The sequence below is a fragment of the Equus przewalskii genome, chromosome 18 (genome assembly GCF_037783145.1).
Source record: "Equus przewalskii isolate Varuska chromosome 18, EquPr2, whole genome shotgun sequence".
NCBI lineage: Eukaryota > Metazoa > Chordata > Mammalia > Perissodactyla > Equidae > Equus > Equus przewalskii.
Genome location: NC_091848.1, coordinates 28,539,481 through 28,562,568, shown reverse-complemented (window position 1 = coordinate 28,562,568; position 23,088 = coordinate 28,539,481). Strand labels below are relative to the sequence as shown.

At 41.7% G+C, this 23,088-nt stretch overlaps 1 protein-coding gene across 2 annotated transcripts in view; it reads right to left on the bottom strand.

Annotated features, from left to right (window-relative positions):
- Positions 1-23,088, bottom strand: part of TPRG1 (tumor protein p63 regulated 1) — a 199,357-nt gene that overhangs the window by 122,113 nt on the left and 54,156 nt on the right. The window contains exon 1 of one of the 2 annotated variants that reach the window (XM_070582518.1): positions 9,947-10,188. The exons of the other annotated variant lie outside the window; for it this stretch is intronic. The gene's annotated coding sequence lies outside the window, so the exon portion shown is untranslated. Of the gene's footprint in view, positions 1-9,946; positions 10,189-23,088 lie in introns of those variants that run through there. 2 annotated transcript variants of the gene reach the window in all.

Sequence of the window (23,088 nt, the reverse complement as noted above, 5' to 3'; positions counted from 1 at the left end):
CAACTGACTATGCAACCATGATTCAAAAATGAATCAAAACTAGATCTTCTTGCAAGCAGTTTAGAACCTCATAGAGGGGATAACAATTTAAGCATCAATCCTAAGTTAAAGAGATTTAAATTGAAAGGTATTTATTGTAGCACACTATGTGTACACACTCATGGCGGAATATAATGCAACCCTTAGAATTCATATTTTTGAAGACAATTAAATGACAGATAAAAATTCACATAATAATGCTAAGTGAAAAAGCACGGTCCTAAGCAACACATACCCTATGGTTTTATTTTCAAAATCTAAAGGATGTGTAAATAAACAAAGAAAAACACTAGAAATTAGCATATTGAAGTCTTAAAAGGAGTTTATCTCTGGAAGGAGGAGGTTTTAAAGGAAGTCAGAGAATAATCCTGTAGACAAATATTAATTGATATGAAAACATATATTATTATGAATCAGAAACACAGATTATAAATTAGTGTATTAAAATCACCCACACATGCCTTGGAAGCACATGCACCAAAATGTTATGATTGATTATCTCTACATGGCTGGTTTACAGAAGATTTTTACTTTCTTTTATACATTTTTCTAAATTTTCCTTTTTTTTTTTTTTTTTTTTTGCTCTGAGCATACATTAAAGCTATGATTGAGGAAAACAATGTTAAAAATAGTGTTTCAAGGAAGTGTACCATGTGAATACAAGTCAGGGTCCTAAGGCTATGGGGATAAAAGGAATTGATTAAAATATACGAATAAAAACTTGAGACCCCAGAAAGTAGTGGGTAAAGAGACAATCATGAGAGAAATCTCATCAGGGTAATGGTGACACAGGAGCTTGGAAGGGCACCATCCTAGTCAGAGATCACTGTACCTGTGGGACACGGAGACACACTTGTTTTTAAAGCACAACTAAGAGACATGTTTAGTCCAGCTCAGCCCTGCCTACTTAAGAAACGTTTCCCTAGCCACCAAAACTCCCTTGGGACAGATGGACCGCCCCCCCAAACCTCCAATGAGCTGAAGCAATACATGCACCATAAGGTAAGTGCCCTTTCCCTCCAGGGGCACAAGCACAAGAAACCATCCTCTGTGCTGCTTTGTATCCCACTCCCACTGCCAACACAGAGTGTTCTGAATAGAACAGACACTTAGTAGATGTTTATGATGCACACGATATGGGGTATGGCAGAAGGACAAAGGCAGAGGAGCAAGAGGAACCTGGAGGTAATCAGCCCAGCACCATGAACCACTGGATATATGGCCTTGAGGACAATGGTATGGAGAGATCTGGTGACTTGACAATGAGGAAAACAGCAATAACACAGGCAGAGAACTACTGCATTGATAGGTGCTCACTTATGGGGATTGATGTGAATGATTATTTGGACCCGTTTAACTTTTCTTGTTACATTGTAGGCCATACATAAAAGCAAAAGAAGGGAAAGAAATCTTTCCTTAAATCTACTATGCAGAGAAAACGAAAGTAAATAATTCTGATGCATATTCTTTAAGACTTCTTCTACATTTATCTATAGATATCATTTCTACTTCAAAATGGAGTTGTGCTGTAAATATTATTTCAAAAACTGCCGTTTGCACTTAATAAGGATACTGATACTGACGATGGTAGCCAATGCTTATTAAGCACTTACTGTGTGCCAAACACTTGGTTTTGACTGCATTGGCTCATGTCAAACTCACCATAGCCCATGGTCCAGGTATTATAATTATCCTTATTTTACAGATTAGGACACTGAAACTCAGAAAGTTTGAAGAATTTGCTCAGGGTCACATAGTTGGTAAACGGTAAGAGCTCTCAGACCTCAAGCCCCTGCTTTCCACCACTGTGCTACCTGACTCAGTTAATAAATAATTTCCTACCCCAGCATATGAATGGCTGTGTAGGGTTCCATTATACAACCACTCATATTTATTTAACTCATCCCCAACAGTTAGTTATCCATGTTGCTTCCTTTTTACTTTGCTTTGACAATAGCTATGAACTGAAGATCCCTATTGGTAAAACTTTTCATAATCCTTAAATTTTTTTCAGTATAAATTCCTACAAATGGAAATCCTGGGTCAAATTGTATGTTTAAGGTCTATATGGCCAAATTGCCCTTCCCAGAGATGTTGTAGCAATTCAAGTCTCAGAAGAATATGAAGCCTATTTATATGTGGAATCTCAATAAACAAAAGGTACTCATAGATTCAGAGAACAGATTGGTGGTTGCCAGAGGCTGGGGGTGAGGGTTGGGTGAAAAAAGTCAAAAGGTACAAATTCCAGTTATAAAATAAATAAGTCATGGGGATGTAATGTATATCATGGTGACTATAGATAATAATGCTGTATTGCATATTTGAAAGTTGCTAAGAGAGTAGATCTCAAAAGTTCTCATCACGAGAAAAAAAATTCGTAATCATGTATGGTGATGGATGCTAACTAGATTTATTGTGGTGATTATTTCACAATATATACAAATATTGAATCATTATGTTGTATACCTGAAACTAATATAATGTTATATGTCAATTATACCTCAATAAAAAAATTAGAAAAATTTAAAAAAGAATATGAAGCCCATTTTCCTGCAGGTCAGAAGGAGGTTTTATAATTTAAAAAAATACTTTGCAATTAGTTTAAATGAGTCCAATATTTCTTTTAACTTTCTATACTTCTTTTAGTTGTGAGATTGAAAGGTTGGGGGCGATATATGTTTGACACTTTTATTAGTTTCATCTTTTTTTGTCTTACTGATCCACAAGAATTCTTTCTTTATTAAATACATTAACAATTAAACAAGTGTGTATGATAGAACAGCTGTTAATGATCATACTGACGCCACTGAGGTCTACAGGCATGAGTAATGATAGTGTGACATTTTCAAAATGGGCCCATCAATTACACAGGTTTATGTATCCTTGACTATAGAACAGAAAGAACCATCAGTTGGCTTCTAAAGTTGTAGATTTGATTTGCCTAATTCGTTAATTCTGCAAATAAGAAAATCTTGAACTTGGGGATTTCATTTTTTTCCTGTGTGACATAGATTAATCTCCATAGCACAACTGTGCATGGTACAAAATGCTTCATTTAATTCATTAATTCAAACAAATTTGGGGGGGAACATTCTCTGTGCCAAGCACTGTGCTGGGGAAAAGAGAGAGGCAGAGAGCAGAAGCAAGCTGCAAATACAATTTTCTGCCTTTAAGGAGTACATTGTCTGTGAAAGAATCAGATGTGCAAACAGATAATTGCAAGATGGCTGGCCAAAGCCCTAGATGGTGATCTGTACAAAGAGCAATAGGCGCCTTCTAGGGGCACGGCAGAGTCACACTGAGCTGTCTCGATACATATGGACCTAAGAGCTCTTGCACACAGCAAAACACTAAACAGACACCAAGGACCCAGGACGACCCGCTGCTGAAAGATACACGTTATATTTTACTCTAGGAGTTGCCTTTCGGTGCCATCAATGATGGGAGAGAACAGCTGCCACTGGGGGGTGACAAATGGTGGGCAAAGCTTTTTATCCTAAACATGCATTTTCTAGAGCTGGATTGAATAGTATGTGTTTCAATGTTTCTCTGCTTATAGAGTAACAATGTCCCAGTTGGGAACCAGGGAAGTTTGAAGCCCCAGAAACGTCTGCTTGGAGCTTCATTGAAATGGAAAGAGCTTCAATAGTGTATGACCTTCAAGGGAACAGAAAGCAGCAGATAGCATTAAGGATGTATCATAAATGTCAGTAAGTAGATACAAACTCACTACTAGAGGAAAAGTTGGATGCGAGAATCAGCCCAAGATACAAGCATAAGAAATTGCATTCCCATCCACCAGCATGCAGATGGTTCAGCCTGGAGCCCTGTGTTGATCGTGCTGGAAAACTCTTTCCAAATGTCGCAAGTTTTCATTGATGCAGACACTGAGTTCTAGTTCCCTCCCTGGGTCCCAAACATCCTGCAACTGGTATAACAGCACCTGCCATTCAGGAGACGTTGGTGGGAAGTGTGAATTCCCTGGGATTCATGTAACGTCCTTCAACAATGACAAAGTGAAAGTTTTATGAGCTTTAGAGAGAGTTCTAAAGTTATAAGTCATCTTCAAAATTATCTGTTTAGTATGAGGCAGTGGCAGGGAATAGAACAATGAACTCAATTTTTAAGAACCTGGGTTTGAGTCCCATCTGTTATTAATTTGCTGTGTGATTTGGGGCAGATGACTTAAACCCTCTGAGCCCTATTTTCCTTCCCTGAAAAAAATGTAAGACGATAACCCTTACCAGGACTACTTCACAGGAGTAGAAAAAATATTCTATCTATGTGTATTAATCAAGTTATAATCTCTACAAAAGTACATTTCTATCATCTTTCTCCCATCTTAAGGAAAAAAGAAAACTCCTCTCTCTTTCCCTTCCAGCTTGTGCCTGTTTTCTCTGGGCGCCTTTACAAATAAGCTCCTTGAAAAGAACATCTATATTCACCAGCTCCGATTCCTCTTCTCCTGTTCTCTCTTGAACCCACTCCAGCCACCCTGCTGTGTGCTCAGATCCCTGACATTATCTCACTCCCCTCTCAGCAGCATCTGTGCCATCTCACTACTCTCTCTTCCTTGGAACCTTCTTCACTTGGATCCCAGAACACACCACTCTCACCACCACTCCGGCTACTCCTCTTCTATCTCCTTTCTTGGTTCCCGTGGAACCAGAGAGGTCTAGATGGCAGTAGGAGTGGGCTGCTTCATGGTGCAGATGATAAAGGGGTGGGTGCATTGTCTACAGAAAATGGAAATGAAAAACGCTTTTCATTATTACCGTGTACTGGGATTCTAAATAATTTCAGTGATAAAATCCTCCTCTCCGCTGATGTGGGACTGCCCACACCACACCCTTTCTTCTTTGGTGCACTATTGACTAGATTCTCCTCACCTCCCTAACCCAAAACCATACGGCATCCCAAGTCAGCCCTTAAACAGTTTCTCTTTTCTGTCTAAACTAACTCCTTTGATGATCTCCTTTAATTTCATTGCTGTAAATATCATGTGTATGTATATTGCAACCTCCCACTTTTCATCTTCAGCTCAGATATCCTCACTGAATCCCAGATACATATATTAACTCAGTACTCAACATCTCTGACTTAACTTGTCCAAAAGTAAGCTCCTAATGTTCCTTCAAAACCTATGCCTCTTAAGGTCTTCTCTATCTCCCATAAAGGCCACTTCTTTCTAACAGTTGCTCAGTAAAAATCTTGGCCTCATCATTATCTCCTTGCTGTCTCATTATTCGCCATTCAATCAATCAACCACAAGATCCAAACAGTTGTCATCACCTCCAGCACTACCTGTTTGTTCAAGCTTCCACATCACTCATCTGGATTATAGTAACAACTCCCTAATTAATCTCCCTTCTTCTGCCTGCCCTGTCCCGACGTCACCCTCATCTATTCTCAACACACACAGAGGGATCCCTTTGAAATGTAAGTCAGACCATGTCATTTCTCTGTCTAAAATGTGGAAATGAATCCCATTTTACTCAGAGTGAAAATCAAAGTCCTTACTGTGTCTTACAGGGCTCTGCATTATTGCTGCCCCCATCCTCACTGCACCATGATCTTTCTAACTTCATTTTCAAAAATTTCTCCACTCAGTTCAGTTTATGCTTTATTCTTCAAAGGTGCCAAGAAGTCACGCTCCTGCCTCAGGACCTTTGCACTTGCTGTTCCAGCTGCCTGGCATGCTGTTTCTCCAGGTATTTACATGGCTCACTCCCTTGTATTATTAGGATCTTTACTCAAATAACTACTTGCTACTCTCTAAGTACCCTCTCCAAAATCTCAACTCTCCAAGACTTCCTATCCCCTTCTCTTTTATACTTTTCTCTCTGTTTCATAAATAACGTATTTTACTGATTGATTTTGTTTATTTTCTATCTGTCTCATTAGAAATGTAAGCTACCTGAGGGCAGAGATTATTTCTTTTCACTCACTGCTGCTATTTTCCCAAACCCTGAACACATGTTCAGTAAATAGTTTTGAATGAGTGAAATTTGAAAAGATGTTTGTATTGAACAGCAGAGCTGATCAATACACAGTTTTGAATGAATCAATCTTGTTCGCATACTTCATTTGAGTCTGTGCCACATCACCTACCTACTTCCCTTGAAGCAAAGACATTTGAGATAGAGGTACAATTCCGAACAGATCTCACACACACCCATGTGCATGAAAATGAGAAAGTTTGGTTAGTTCCATAAATCCCTTGGGGTATGTATGTAAACACTGTTCTGGTGACTGGTGGAGCCCCTCACAAGACCAGAACCTTCCCTTCAGCCCATCAGGAATGCTAAAAACCACAGCAGAGCATTCACGTATTTATGGAATTCTCCAGCAGTGTTTATTACGCAAGAGTCTAGGGCCAGGACATCCAAGAACGTTCTATAACTATTCTTTAGGGAGTGACTGCCTCCCAGACCAAAGGACAAAGCTTATCAACTAAAAATGACCCTCCATATCCCACAAGTTAAGGACTTATGCAACATCACTTTTCTAACTTTCAGATAACCCAGAAGAATAGAATTTAAAAAATAGAATAAAAAAAAGAAATTTTAACCACATTTTTCAAAATATTCCTTACAAGTTGCTTAACGTATTTTAAAAATGTTTTCATCCATCTTTCTGATTCCACTGTATAATATCACCTTGCCTCCCTCACTAAGCATCTGATACTGTCCACTGTGTTTAGAAGTACTCAATTCTGTTTTGTAGCTCTTAATTCTTCTGAAAAACTTAAAGCAGAGCTAAGTGATACCTACACGGATATTCCGTCACTGCCCAATTATGGACTTGGAGAGTCATGAGCTTGGACTAGATGCCTGGTCAATAGTTGTAATGCTCCTCAAAGTCACCATGTTCTGCCTGATCTGAAGCCCTCAGCCTACCACTCAGCACCCAGGATCTGGTGCACACCCAAATTTCCAACCTCATTTGCCCTACTGTCTCATTGGTCCCATACACAGCCACAGCGAATGTTCTCTATCCTTCAAGTAGGCTTCAGACAGTACTGACTTATGAGTTTGCTTAAATTCTTTTGCTAGAAACTCTTCTCACCTCTATCTGTTCAAAGCCCAGGCCAAATGCCGTTTCTTCCTTACAACCATCCTCGATGACCACCTACCTAGTTGCCATAAATATCTCCTTACTCAGTAAAACCAAGAACATTTGCTTTCTTCTTCTTGTATCATTCATCACGTCTTATCTTGTGTTGTAGTTATTTGTGTACACATTTTCAGTACTAATAAGATGCTTTGGGGAAGGGTCATTGCTCTTCACCCCCAAATCCCCAAGCTTAGGGTGATGTACACCATAAGTGATCGACAGGAAATTATTTATTAGTGAATGGATTATAAAAAAACATGTTATTAAGCTTGTTTCCAGGATTTCAGTGATTTGTTCTGCCTTCTTCGTGAAGGCAAGGCATTGTGTTGCTATCCATGTACTATCATACATAGTAACTTCTTTTCTTATTTTTATGCCATGACCTCTTGAGTAAAGAGTATTACTGTGCATTTGTCAATTTTCCTCCCTTTTCTCTGGCAGGCATCTGGAAATTATGCTGGAATTGCATCAGCTTCCTTAATATTTTAGCTTTCAAGTCACTTAGCCTCAATATCTGGCTTAACATCCTGGGTAGGTATCGGAGCCAATGGCATGTTCTGCTGAAGTCATCATTCCTCCTTCTACCTCTTAAATAATGAGAGGTTAGGACCAAAGAATTAATTTCATCTCCTCCTTGGTGACATTGATCTGTGGCCTGGCCTATTATTATATAGAACTAGGTTTCCCTCGAAAGAGAATGATTTGAACACATAAGAGGCTGGAAGAGACCAGTGTTGACAAACTCAAAAACTTGGTAGCCTAAATCAGGTCCCACAGGGGCTGTGGAGGATTGGGGACTACATGCCCCACCTACAGGGAGCACCTGCTGCCCAGACCCAGCCCATGTGTTTTCCACGTGGGAATGTGGATCAACTATTACCAGATCTTCTGTTCTTCCTGAAAACTGAGATATCTGCATTTTTACAAGAAATTTCCTGGATGTTAAATATCTGCAACTATTTCAATGCTGTTTACCACTGAAGCACAAACAAAACACGTTTGAATGCTGAAATCACCCAGATGAAAGGAACTCTCAGGCTCAACCCTGCCATTAGATTCTACAACTCTGAATAAAAGCTCAACTAGCATTGCAAGTTCTGAACTGAGTGACGCCTCTTTAGAAGGATCCTAGAAGATACAAAGAAAGTTCCAGATTGGTTGAATAACGTGAAGATACCACAATTGTTTGTCCACCTCCCAACCCTATACCTAAGGAGAAGTTCCAAAACTTGGCTGAAACAAATATTCCACAAGAACCAGGTTAATAAGGAAAGAGGCTTCTCTGGAAAAGTCCTCTACTCTACAGGGTATGACATTTCCACTAGATGCTAAGAAAAAGTCCAAGTGTCTTCAAACTTTTAAGTGAAAGGAATCTGAAAGGACATCTGGGTACAATCTCCAAAATGACACAGTTAATGCTTCTGCTTAGGGATGCCCGGCACCATTCTCTACATGTCGTGGGCAGGAAAAGAGTAAGAGATCCGCATTTGACTTACAGCTCCAATGACCACCAGCTGCGTGGCCTTCTGCACTTCCTGTCATCTTTCTGGGCTTCAGTTTCTCTATTTTGAAAAGCTAATTGATTAAGTGATTTCTTCAAGACACAGCCAGAAAGACACTAAGAATATACAGAAGTCTGCCAAAGATTGTATAGCATCGCAACCCACTGCATTGTGGGCCCGCAGGGATGAATATTAGCACTGTCATAACAAACTCAAACACACACACACACAAGGAAACATTGCCTTCCACAACTAAGAATGATACAACCTTTTGAGCATGTAGGGAAAAATGATAGCTAAAATCAGCATCTTAAAAAATAAACTACATAATCACTGAAGATGAGATTTTCTTAAAGCTGTAGAACAATGAGATATAATGATAGCTGTCATAAGAGAGGAAATTGCAGCAGTCAATTTGGAAGGATTTGGGGGTGTTTTTCCCCCCTGTTGAGATTTGCTTTTCCACATACCACAGTAAGACTGAAAAGCTAAAATATTTCCCCCAGGGCCTTTGTCATTTGTGCCTCATAATGTTGCTGCTGACTTTAGGAGAGTGTCATTCAGCCCCAAAGGAAAGCCTTCTTATACAGAGAGCCAGAACATGCTTCAGGCTCCATGTAGTCATCTTCTCGAATTTGCATATCACTTTTCAGTTTACAAGGTCCCTTTACATACATACTCCCATTTGGTCTCTAAAAATAGCGCTATTTGATGGAGCCTATATATCATTATAAAATCTCTATCAGATGAATTCAAACATATCCCTCTCAACCCGCCTGCAAGGAAATAACACCTTTTGTTTGCCATTAGACAGTTCAGGAAGTCCTTTCACTTCTCTTAGCTTTTCGAGATAAGGTATGACCTGCTGGGTGGTACAGTAGAGGGAGAGAGAAGAAGGAATCAAATCTAATCTTGGCCTTAGCCTGCTGACCAAACTCAAACAAATCATTTTCTGTTTCATTTCAAAGCCTCTGTTCACTAAGCCACCGAATGGAGAAAATCATACCTAGCCTACCATTTTGTAGGGCAGTTAAGATCAAAATCAATATATAGATAAGAAGGCCAAGTGATTTTATAGGCTAAAAACTGCTGGTCTACAAATCTCACTAACTCAGGGCAGTAAGGAAGAATGGAGAACTTACATACGGTCATGAAAATTATGAGCCTAGGTGGAGGTGTAAGTCAGTGGTGGAGGTGGCCAGAAAGCTAGGCGAAGGGACAGGAGCAATAAGCTCATAGAGAGAAATCTCATCTCTTTGCAGAACCAGTGACAAGCCACCTGGCATTACCTGACTAGGCTGTGGCTGGTCCTGGAGGTTCTTCTTTCTCTTCCTGGATGAATGGGGCCAGACCACGGATGGCAGCTGGTGGAGGTGTGATGGGCTCAAATAAAGCCAAACAGGCGGGAGCTCTCGTGCTGTCACCCCACTGTCTGAATCTCGCTTCACCAAATGGACTGAGAATCAGATGCTCAATCACAAACAAAGGGTCGAATGAAAGGATTGAGGCTGTTTACAGGGTGGAACTCAACCTGTCAGAGACAGCAAACTGGGTCTGTGGGTGGGGCCTTTATTGTTCCACAGTGACACATCTCTCTCTCCTGTCCTCTCCTTCAAGAAGTCCTGGATTGTTCTGCCAACTTCCCCTTTGATTGAAATCTTCTGATGAGGTGAGCAGGAGCAGCCTGCCCATTCCTCCATGGCATCAGTATGCTCCCAACCAGCTGTAAGAAAGCTTAAGCCTGAAGACTACCCTCCTTTTATTAATCTTTTATGATGACTTGACTTACTGGATATTTGTGATTTTGAACATCATCACCACTTTTGTATCAGAATTGTAGAGGATGTGTAGAGTAGTGTATCTCTATGAGAACAAACAAAAACACCGTGTGCACGCAGAATCTCTGGTCGGCATTTCTACTCAAGTGTTTGCCACGTGACATTGTTTTCCATTTAAGTGTATGTCCCTCTCAACAGACTGTGAACCCCTTGAGGGTAATGACCACATCTTATTCACCCGTATTTTCCTTACAATGTCCAGCATGAAGCAAGTACTAAATAAATACATATTGAATGAATGATGATCAATTAATACCTACTTAATGAATCCTGATCTGTCATTTAATGGCTTTGCAACCTATGGCAAACCATATTTTTACCATTCTGAGCCGATGCTTTAGTTCATCTGTAAATTGGGGGTATCATTCCTCCTTCAGAGGTGTGGATAGAATTTGAAAGGAAGCACATGAGAATGAACCTAGGATAAGACTTGACATAGCAACAATTGCTAGAAAATGTAATTGAGTCTTTTTTTTCTCTTCTTCTCTTTTTCTCCCCAAAGCCCCCCAGTACATAGTTGTATATTCTAGTTGTGAGTGCCTCTGGTTGTGCTATGTGGGACACCACCCAGCATGGCTTAATGAGTGGTGCTAGGTCCACACCCAGGATCCAAACTGGTAAAACCCTGGGCTGCCAAAGCAGAGCACACGAACTTAACTACTTGGTCACAGGGCTGGCCCCTGTAATTGAGTCTTAATGAACTGATTTCAAAACCCAGACAAGGGTTTTCTACGTAGTAGAGAGTCGATATAAGTAAAGTATGAACAGTGAAAAGACACCACATGTCCATGTGTCTTTTTATATGCCTCCACAATGTCTAGGACATCATCAGTTTGTACTTTCACTCAACAAGTAGTTAAGTCAACAACTATTTTGGCCATTCTCAGTTTTTGGAGTCAACAAGGACAAAAAATGAATTAGACATAGTCTCTGGCATGAGGTGGATTGTTGGAAAAAAGAAGAGGATGGAAAACAAAATGCTGTATATACGTGATGAAATTTTCAAATTTCCATCCTAAATTCTCTATTCCATTCAGCAAACTCTGGCCAAGTCAGTTGTATTTATTTAATGACCAAAACAACTAGGGTGCACTGGGAGACTACCCTGGTTGGATTCCATGTTGCTATTTTCCCCTTTTAAAAGAAAAACTGAGACTCACCCCTCAAAAAATTTGCCCACTGTTCCAGGCATCCTGAAGTCATGACAAGATGCCATAGGAAATAAGGTTCAAACTGTCGACTCACCTCAGGCCACTTAGGAGAAGTCACAGTGAGCGAACAGTATATTTACGTGCCTCCATAACGTCTAGGACATAATCAGTCTATGCATTCCCTCAATAAGCAGTGAACTGAACAACTACCTTGGCCATTCTCAATTCTCAGAGTGGGCAAGGATAGAAAAATGAACTAGACACAGTCTCTAGCATGAGGAGTTCAGGAAGATGAAATATGTAGAAAATGATGAGCACCACAGATAGGATCAGAACAAGCGCTGTGGGAATCAGAGGAGGGAGCAATCCAGGGAGGCTTCACAGAAGAGGCAGCCTTAGATCTGGGCTGTTAAGAAGATCCGGCATTTTGACAAGTGAAGACAGTGGAGTTACATATAGATACATGTTAACTGTGAGATGGATTGAGCCACTGTTCCCTGATCAACTGACTTACCCCCTCCTTAATACAGACCCCAAGATGAAAAGAGAATTTCACAGAACTGTATCTAGGTCACACCACTTATACACCACAAAACTACAGGGCAATTAGAAGTAATTGCAAGACAAATACTGTTCCCACTCAGCTCCTACTGTCTTTATGATGGCTTGGGATGAAGGCAAAACATGGGGGAGGGAGAAGCTGAGAGATGCTGGATCCCAGCCTGGTCTCTTCAGAGTGGGTCCAACCGATGCATTGCTGTTGAAAGATGTTATTTTAAAGGGCAAGAGACTCTGTGGGAAGACATCACATGTCCACGTGGCAGATTCCTCATTATCACTAGGTTTCCAGTGGCCGCTGAACGCTTCTCCCAGCTCATGCTGTGCTCCTGTCTCACAGCACCCTGCAGCAACTGGAGCAGAAAATGATGCATCCAGGAGGGCCACAGGCAGGGAAAGAATGTCGCACAGAAAACCGGGGCTCACGTCCCTTGTCTGCCACTCACTGGGATGAACGGCAAGTAGCTCAGTCTTCCCCAAGCCTCAGTTGTCTCTTCTGTGCAATGGGACTTATCATACAGACCCCACCCGCCTCCCTGGGCTGTTGAGGGAGAAAATGAGATTCTGGAGGTGACATGAGCTTCATAAATGCTAAGTATTGGGGTGAATGTGCAGCACTATTATGATGGGACATACGACGACACGTGGGGCTCACCTCACATCTACTCTTTCTAGTCACATCATAGGCTATGTACAGATGTCCTGGTGGATGACATGCTCAACAGCTGAGGAGCAGAGAATCATAGAAAAATGTCACTGGATAGGTGCTTAGAGATCATTCCTTTTGGTGCCTTGTCCCTTCTCTCTCTTCTGTGACAGCCTTTACAGTTTATTCCCCCTTCTTCCTCTGTCACTGAAAGACCAATGTCGGTTGTTACTTATTTGGGCTAGGAAACACTGTTTTATCAGACTTCCTCCCTTCCGCTACTTTTCAGACGAAGATGGAGTGACATCCCGAGGATCACACCGTTGGCCCTCTCCCTGGCCTCAGCAGGGCTGTTCTCTTGCACACATGCCCTGTGGCAGCAGATGGGCACGAGAAAGTACACGTAGGCACAGATCCTCACCAGGTCTGTACCACAACCACCTCCACCCCAGGTTTTCCTGCTAGTGGATCGTGCAGAGAAAGATTGGTACGCAGCCATTCATCACCAGGGCAAACAGGTACCGTCTGTAAAAACCCCACATCCCCACACCCCAGCTCCGCCGCCACCCCAGGAGTCTTTTGGGAAAGAGGACTAGTCATGATGACTAGACACTGGCAGCAGCTGTGGAAGCAAACTGGTTATCATGAGAAATGTAAGCAGTATGAATGTCTCCTTCCCTTGAGCTCTGATAGCACACAGCATGCATCACTAATTTATACTCTCTTGTGGCTAGTTTTCTCCCCTGATACATATCTGTCTGCTCTCTTTAAAGGTAGGAGCCATGTCTTAGATATTCTTATTAGGATCTAGCACAATACAATGCCAATAGAGTGCTCAAGAAATGTTTGATGGCTGGATGAAGGACCAAATGCACGAGTATATGAACTACCTTGTCTCCCTTCACAGCCCCATAAGGCCTTGCTGCTGGAGAGGTACAAACAGGAGAAGGAGGAGCAGTTAGCTCCCCTGTGATTTCGACAGGGGACTAAATTCAGCCCAACGCATCTTTTCTCCTCTCTCTGTTTACTCTGGACAATCTGTCCCTTATCAGATGAGCTCAAGGCTGGTTGGAAATATGCGTATTTTATTTGAAAATATCTCCTTCTCCCAGTTTTGCTTTGCTGCACAGACATTTGTCTGCTTTGCTGTATGTTGTGTATCAGATAGGACTCAGACAAACTGCTTTGGTTTCCCAAACTGTTTTGTTTTCTCCATTCAATTATCATTTATCGCATTTCCCTTCCTGCAAGTCACTCCTCTTATTCCCAAGTTCCAATGTAACCCACAATGAGAGAGAACAGTTTCATTGTTAGCTTCACCGTGGGCTAGAAAGGGAATGGAAGTTAGAGGCCTGAGAGTTAGCCCCATCTGCCACTAACCAGCAGCGTGATCTGCAGCAGGTCACTCTCGCTGTCTTGGCTCCTCCTCCTTTGCAAAATCAGGTCTGCTCTTGACTGCCATAGAATCTAAATATGATAGCTTGGAACTCTCTGGGCACCAAGCTGCAATAACGCTTGCACCATTTTTCACATTCGGTGCAGCTGGAGAAGAATTCTTGTCATTTTGGGCTTTGGTTCAAGGTGACAGTCTGGTGTCTATTGCTCCAGTGGAATCCCATCTCCCTCTCTACCCCAGATCCCCAGCCCACTCCCTGATCCCCCTGCACCCAGGGCAGCTTCAAGGGTGTGCAACCTGTGCAGTTGCACAGGGCCCTGAATACAGAAGGTTCTTTTGCTTGGTTTTGCTCTGCTGTCACTGTCTTAAAAGACTTCATAATTTTGAACCAGAGGTCTGCATTTTCATTTTGCTCTGGAGCTCGCAAACTACATAGCTGATCCTTCCCTGCTCTTACACCTCCACACCCCCAAAGCAATATAGAACTAAGAAATATTAGGAAGAGGAAAACAATGTTGCAGCTTTGCCAGACACTATTGGCAGAGTGAAAGGCTCCTCCCATGGCAGGGCCTTGCCACGCAACTCCCTTCCTTATTAATATAAAGACAAAGAAAGGACAAGGTAGGCGGACACGAAACTTGCCACATGCACCACCCCTATCAACCTTCCCCATGTTGGGTGGATTAGGGGTCTGACTCATGCCCAGGGTGTGGCTCACCATTCTTGCTATACACACTGGGTTCCTGCCTGCTCATTGAGCTCACAAGGAAATGCCAGTAGCCGTGTAGTGGATGTGGACACCATCTAGTCACCACCCAACATCCTGAGCTAGATGAGATCTTACCAGATATCAGGCAGCCATCCCAGTCCACCTTCCTTTATCAGTGAAACAAACCATTCCAGATCAGACAACAGACTGAGCCAAGTTTATACAGTGAGCCAGTTTCCCATGCTGCATCAATTCTCTTTTGGATTGCTTCCCCTTTCTATATATTTAGGGCCCACAGGGAAAGAACCTTCTCCTCTCTTACACAGGTAACATAGTCCCACACCCAGTGCAGTAACTAGCAGATCCTGATGCTCAATATATATTGGCCAAATTAAATTGAAAATGACCTTGATGTCTTAAAACCACAGTACAATGAAATTATTACCATTGGCTCTTTCCTCTTGTCCAAAGTTCTTCTAACAGCCTGAGCAAGGAAGAAATCAAAGGAAGGAGGCGAACCTTGACACAACTTAAACGTGTAAATAAAGAGTGTGTGATAAGCTACAAGGCAAAAAAGACAGGCTTTGGAAACATTGAGACTCCAAGGAAAGTGGGAAGGGCACAGTTAGGGTGAAAGGTATTACACACCTGTGTGGGGACGGAAAGTCTCTTCCGAGTCCTAGTTCACTAGCTCTGGGTGTATTTGGACAAGTATACACTTGGGAAAGTTCTCTCCTCTGGTCTTTCGCTTCCTCGTTAACAACACGAAGAGGTTTGCACATGCGCAAAGTGACAGCCTTCCAGGGCTGGCATTCTGTGCTTCTAAGTACTACACTGTTTCCGTCTTCATATCAGCATCATGACTAAAAGACTGATTTGCAGGGTGAGATTATATTCTAGAACCTAAGCTGACACAGCAAAATAAAGAAAGCAATAGAACAATTCAATTCAAAAAGTTGAGTTCTGACCATAGGAGGTGACCCAGAGAGCAAGCTGCTATAGAATTCTTATGATGTCAAATAGACAGGGCTACGGTGCTGAGGTGACAGAAGCTTATTGGGGTGGCTAGGACCCAGGTATCCAAGAAGGGAACCTGGGGCAATTGAGGCTCCCACTCCCAAGTGACTCAGTTTAAACCGAAACCCATCCCCAGGCACAGGCACTGGAAGAGTCATTCTGCTCTGTTGGGATGCATGAAGCGTAGAAGGGGGTGGTGGACTCTAAGGCCAAGGCCATATTACTGAGGATCTTGAACACTAGGCCAACAAGTTTGTAGTCTATTTTCATCTTTATTATGTGTTGGGGACTGTGCATAGTGATTCTGCCTTGACATTTGATAAGTTCCTGTGAGCTGTGATCAGATTGTAAACAGACAACCTCAGAAAGTTGCCCATATCACATGGGGAGGAGGAGGGAATGTTACTTTTGTCTTTCTTAGTTCCTGACCCAGCCACATGCCTACCTCTGCTCCTGGAACATAAGGAATTTTGCACATTGGTAACACTCTGTGACATCTGAACCAAAGCCAGTCCCACAGGTTGGGCATCATAACTCCAGTCTCAGGCCAGACCTGTATGCCATGGTATTGTGGGGACCTGGAAATGGCCACCCCAAGATATGTCTCTTTGGCATCAGGATTATTTGAGGCTGATTGCTTTTGATAAACTGGGACAGGGAAGGAGGCTCTGAGGAATGGAACTTGCCCTTTGTTAGGACACATTTACATTTGTAAGGTAAATCTCTATCTGTAAAGGTGCCTCCCTATCTGTACCAGGAAGAAGAAAGGAGATGACCTTCTCTCTAAAAACTCTTAGTCAATACCAAAGGCAAGGACTTAAAATCTGCATTTTATTGTGCTAGTCTGGTAACCTCCTTTAACTGACTTCCCTCCCCATCCCAATGTTGGCATTTCTTAAGGATTAAGCATCTTTCCTTAGGCTAGGAACTGATTGCTGCGCTCACCTGTGACCGCCCAGCTCCAGACAATCGACTAGCCTCCTGCTATGCCCTCTGAGACAGCACACCATTACCTGCTGTGTCCATCAAGTGCTGTGCCGACAGGGCAATCTTGTGACTATTGTGGGAGGGACATTTCAGTCACATGTGAAGCACCCTGTTTGGGGGTATATAACCACTCTGTGCACCCCACTTCTTCAGTGCCCTTTCTTCCTTCGGGAAGAAAGGCCCAGGGCCATGGTTCCTCATAAAGCTTTGTTTAATTTTCTCTTGCTATTCTGTCTCATGTGAATTTAATTCGTTCTCCGGCCAGACGAACCCACATTTGGGGAGAGGAAATGTCCTCCTCCCCTACAGTATCCTTTGGTGCATGGTCCAGGAAAGACAACTCCAAAGATAGCATTTGACGGGCAGGTAGTCCCTGGACCACCTGCCTGAGAACCTCTAGTTGAAAATGCATATTCTTGTGCTCATTCCTGATTTACTAGATTAGAATCTCTAGGGCAGGCCCAGGAATCTCCATGTTAAGAAGTCCTGCCAGATAGCTGTTGTGCACATAACAGGTTGAGAACTAGAGTATTACACTTTCTCAATGTACTTTCAGAATACTTCAACAGGCTGTCCAAAAACCCAGGGGCAAGAACTTGTAGGATGAGTTGGTCCCCGCTCCAAGGAGGCAGTGGTGAAATCTAAGCGGCCAGTGGGAGGCAGAGTGGAGTGTGTGATTAAGTTACAAGACAAGTGATTTGTACAGAAGGGACCCACAACCCTTTTATTTCTGCCTTGCTCCTGACTGTAGGATAGGAGAGCTCCTCGGTGAACTCTGAGTGTCAATAGTCGCCATCCCCAATTCTAAGAGCTCTATATCTATGCTCTCACTGACTTATTAAACACAAGAGAGGTGCTTGCCTAACAAGAATAACAGGAAAAAAGATGATGCAAAGGGACAGGTTTCCAGAGCTGGCTGCATTATGCAAAGGCCCACAAAAGAGAAAGCATGAAGTTTTTTGCGACAGGAAGGAGTTCAGTGGAGGCCATCACGCTTCCAAGGAACTCTCCACCGTGCTAAGTGTGCAAGGCCCATGAAGACAGGCTCCTACTCCCTAGTTTGCTTAAAGCACGTTTGGGACCTCAGGTGACGTGGTAAACGCAGAGGGAACCTGCCACACAACATGCCATATCCGTTTTCAGAGGGTGTCAACACCCTCCTTCCCACACCTGCTGTTCCCAAATATCACAACCTGATTTTTTTTCTCCAACCTCCTGTCTTGCTGCTGATGATTAAATATTCATGGAATGCTGTGATGCCAGCATACTTTGTGAAATTTCAGATACCTTTTTTTAAATGGAAGCTTTTTTTTTTTCTTTCAGATTATCCAATTTTGAAGAGAGGTAAAAAGAATGACAAATGCCAGTGACTCAAAAAGTAGAAATTGAAAAAACGAAGCTGGTGCCCTAAGTTTTCAAAATTGTGTCTCGAGCCTAAAGTGTCCCACTTTAAGAAGAGGAGTAAAGCATAGAATTTAGAAAACAGAGACATCGAAGAGTGATTGTTCACATTACAAAAGAATTTTTCATTCTGCCACAGAGTCCATTTAAATAGCAAAGTCCCCAACTTTGGGTAAAATACAAGCATATTTATGTATGCATATATGTATGTATGTTGTATTTACTTGTTATGCAAAAAGTTCACCTTATTTGAAAAAATGTATATTTTTTAGCATCACAGACTATTAGCTAAAAGTTAATCGTCTCCTGTTACCCAGTTGTTTTCCAAATGAGTTTCAGGAGCCCTGGGGGGCCCACCAAGATGCCTCAGGGGCTACTGTGAGAGACAGGCTAGGCCCAACTGGGTAGAGCTAACAGGCACTCATCACGATTCATCCAGAACAACTCCATTGCTACCTGGGTGTATGTTTGAGTTTCCCATAATACTTAATTTTTCAGAAGTTGGGGGGGAGGCCCCAGTAGTACACACAGAAGCCTAATTCTTTAGTTTTACCTTGTGGGAAACTAAGACACAGTGAGAAGTAACTACCTTAAAGTCATACACTGAGTTTTAGCTTGAGTCTAGTCTTTCCTTTTTCCGTGTAGCTTGTTGCCCCACAGAAATCTTATAAATATATTAAAGAAGCTTGTTTATCTCCTAGAAATATTATGGCTTAAACCTAAAACTAGTAAATCATTAAAATAACCAGAACAACTGGCTCTGAAATAACCATGAACTGAAGGTTAGATGCAAGACTTTTTGCTTCCTACGCAAGTCTGACATTCTCAAAGGTCTCCAGGTGAGCTGAATAATGTCCGTGTTGATCACAGCTCCATCTTGAATCATAACACAGACAACTTGGGTTAGCACATTCTAAAATTGTATTTAAAATATCAACTAAAGTAAGATATCATCAAGTTGAATCCATGCCTCAGTGAGAAGTAATCATTCAGAGGAAACAGTATTAATAAGAACCCCATGTTGCATCAACTTGTGTCCTATATTTATTTCTATTTAACAAATACTTATATAGTGCTTATGATGTGCCAGACACTATTGTAAGCACCTTACAAGTATTAATCATTTAATCACCACAACAACCTTGTAGGGAAGGTACCATATATTATTTCCATTTTACAGGTGGGAAAACTGGGCACAAAGGGACTAAGTAACCTGATGACTATCACATAGCTATTCAGCGTGACAAGTCTCAAAGATGCTCTCCTAGGTAACATTCAACATAAAGGGTTATTTCACTAAACTCCCCCAAAGTTACTCCAAGACCTCCAAAAAGCAAAGCCAGTTAGAATCTGTGCCATTAATTTCATTACTAACAATCAGCTGATAATATTGTCTAATATTAGTTATCTTATACTCTGCCAACACTGTTTTAATAGTTTACATACATGACAATCCTATGAGGAAGAGATTGTCATTAGACCCATTTTGCATATGAGCCAAGAGGATCAGAGAGACTAAGGAATATGCCGAAAATAATGAGAACCTAAAGAGTAGAGTTGGAATTCAAAACCATATTTGTCTAACTATATTAGGTGTGTTCTAGTAGAGGTCTATAATTGACTCCTACAGATTTGTTTGTTTTACCCGCAGTGTTTTTACAATTTTTTTGAACAAGATGCTGAAATCTAATAGTTGAGAAATTTCAGAGAAAAATCTAGAATTGGTAGAGGCTTCCCAGTTTAGGTGAAGCAGGCACTTTCTGGGATGCCACAGTCCCCACCTCTCCCTATCCTCCCTATCGTCTCACATCCAGTCAACTTGGTGCCTTTACATCACTAGCCTGGCTCCTTGAAGCATTTGAGCCTGAGTTGTTAGGTAAGATACTCCATGAGGCTCCCTGTACCAAGTGATCTTTGTCAGTAGGCTCAGAGTTTCTCAAACTTGAAGAATGTATAGATACATTTTACAAGAAGGAAAATAGTGTCATGAACCTTTGAAATACACCGGAAACCTCTGAGAGTTTGCAGAGACTATTCAAGAATCACTAAGTCAAACTGCAATTGCTGGGACCTATGAAAATATTTTCAACTACAAATTATCACTGTATAACATAAAAAATGAGGTTATAACTGGTAACTTTTTATTAACATTGAAATAAAAACACAAAATTAAAGACATATAGCATAACGCTTTCAGGGTTCATCCACGTTGTAGCAGGTATCAGTGTTTCATTTCTTTTTATGGCTAAATAATATTCCATTGTGCGGCTAGACGAGATTTTGTTTATCCGTTCATCCACCTGTGCTGGCCAGGGGCTAGGGAAATGGGGGAAAGGCAAGTGACTGCTTGATAGTTATGGGTTTCCTTTTGGGTTGATGATAAAAGTTCTGGAACTAAATAGATGATGGTTGTACAATAAGCGAATGAACTTAATAGTTAAAATGGTAATTTTGTGTTACGTGTATTTTACCGCAATAACAAAAAAGTTCTTTAATAGAACACGAACCTTCCAAGAAACCTGACTTCACAGGAACAGTAGCCAAAGTGAACTCATGTAGGCTCTTTGCTTGATAGCCTTCCGTTATACTCTGATCTCCTTCAAATAGAAACCAGCATCACTGATATGAACCCCCAGGATCCCACCATGAGGTTTACTTTAAAGTCATCTCCCCAAATTCTCCTACTTCCAGCTCATGTTCAGAGCACCCTGGATTAATCTGTTTTCACATTATTCTTGAGGCTTCCCCACCTCTGTGCCCTTACTGTCCCTTGACTTAGAACTTGGAAGGCTAGCATCTCTCCCATATCAGCCATAAAAGACCCAGACAAATAACATTATCTGGCCGTTGCTTGAGGCAGGAGTACACACCACTTCTGATACAACTTACTGTGTCTTCTTTGTCATATTACTTACCCTCCTACTCAGAAAAGCTCTCAATGTTTCCTCATTGCAAATCAAGCTGAGTACAAAATTATTATCCTGTCATTAAAGCCTCTTAACAAGAATGCCTCACCCTTGTTCCCCATTATTTCTCTACACATATCATATACTCCAGCCAAACTAAACTGTCACCACTTCCCAAATACGTCTCACACACTTCTACACCCAGGCCTTTTCTCAGGATGCTCCCTCTGCCCGAGTCACTCCCTATCACTTGCAGCTGGAGAAAATTTTCATAGCCCCAAGACTATTCCAAACCTACCTGCTCCATGGAGCTTCCTCTAGTTGTTACCATCTTTCCACCATTCACATGCTACCTGCCTTGACTTTGACCTGCCACATCCTTTACCTCCTTTGCAGAACATACAGTATCTATCTCCTAACACAGTTCTTTCTAGACTGTGCCATTCCCTCACTAATCTGTGAGCTCCTTGAGAGCAAGAGCTGTCACATTAGTCACAGTAAGTCCCATCATCCCTGGCATGTAATAGTTGTTCGATTAACATTTATTTCATGGAAGGGAATGGCATAAAATGAAACGGACAAAAGGTGAAAAAAATCGATAAAGACCTAGGCACAATCATTGCATTTATATATACTGCCGGGCCTTTGGGCTTAGAGAATGGAATATCTTGTACAGTCATGGCACTTGAAAAAATTAGTTGGTGAGGGAGATGTAGTTAATAAAAATAAAAGGATGAACTTACTACTTATTAAGCTAGCAAGCACTAGCACAGAGCACAAGCACAGAGGCAAGCACTCTGTTAGGCACTTAATATATTTGTATCATTTGGTTTTCACAATGTCCCTCCATTTGATGGCTGAAAAAATCGAGGAGAAACACAAGTGAATAACTTGCCTAAGGCAACACAAGGAGTCTGATTCTCAAGCCCATGCTGTTTCCTCACAGCACGCTGCTTCTCATAACAAAAGAAAAGACAGAGAGGCCCTGCCTAGTCCCTCTACCATCCCCTCCATGATGATCTTAGACCAGATTAACTCAGCAGTCAATGTAATAGACGTCAACAAGAAAAGCTAATACCTCTTCAATGTCTGTCACGTACCAGTCAATTCATTGGTACTTTACACACATTGTCCCAAATTCACCCCACCATCCCATGAGGTGGGTACTATAAATATTCTTACAGGGAAGGAAAATGAAGTTCAGTGATGTGTCCAAGGTCATGCCACAGTACAAAGCCAAAAGTCCAACCTAGATCTCTATGAGGTGACCTTTCAATTACACCTCATTGCCTCTTCTCCATAGATTCTAGCCGTAAATGGTAGATTAAAGGGATTCTCAAAAAAAACACCCCCTGGAAGTAATTACTATGTTGAATGTGAAGAACACAATGAGAATTTTCCATTTGATGATCTAAATTTTCATCCCCCAGAGAAGAATATGTATGGAAACGGGTCTGGCAGGTGAAGAGGATGGGGCAACACCAGCATCCCAACACCGCCTCCGGGCTTTACCTTTCCCTGGAGTTCTTTTATTTTGATTCCTGTTACCACCAACAAGCTAAGTCCCATCTCCCAGGGCTGGGGAGGTGGGGAGGATGAGAGAAATACTTTCCCTCTTTTCTTCTCAGCTCAAGGTAAACATACTCTTTCTCCTTGTTTTCCTTAGCACAACTGAGACACGTTGACATATTCAAGATGAAATTTACCAAACACTGAGAAAAACCTAAATGTAAATAAAGAAAATAACAACAGCACTAAACAGATGACTGATCCCAAGACTTCTAATTAGAGAAGGGGTTTATTGAGCACCAAATTCTATCAC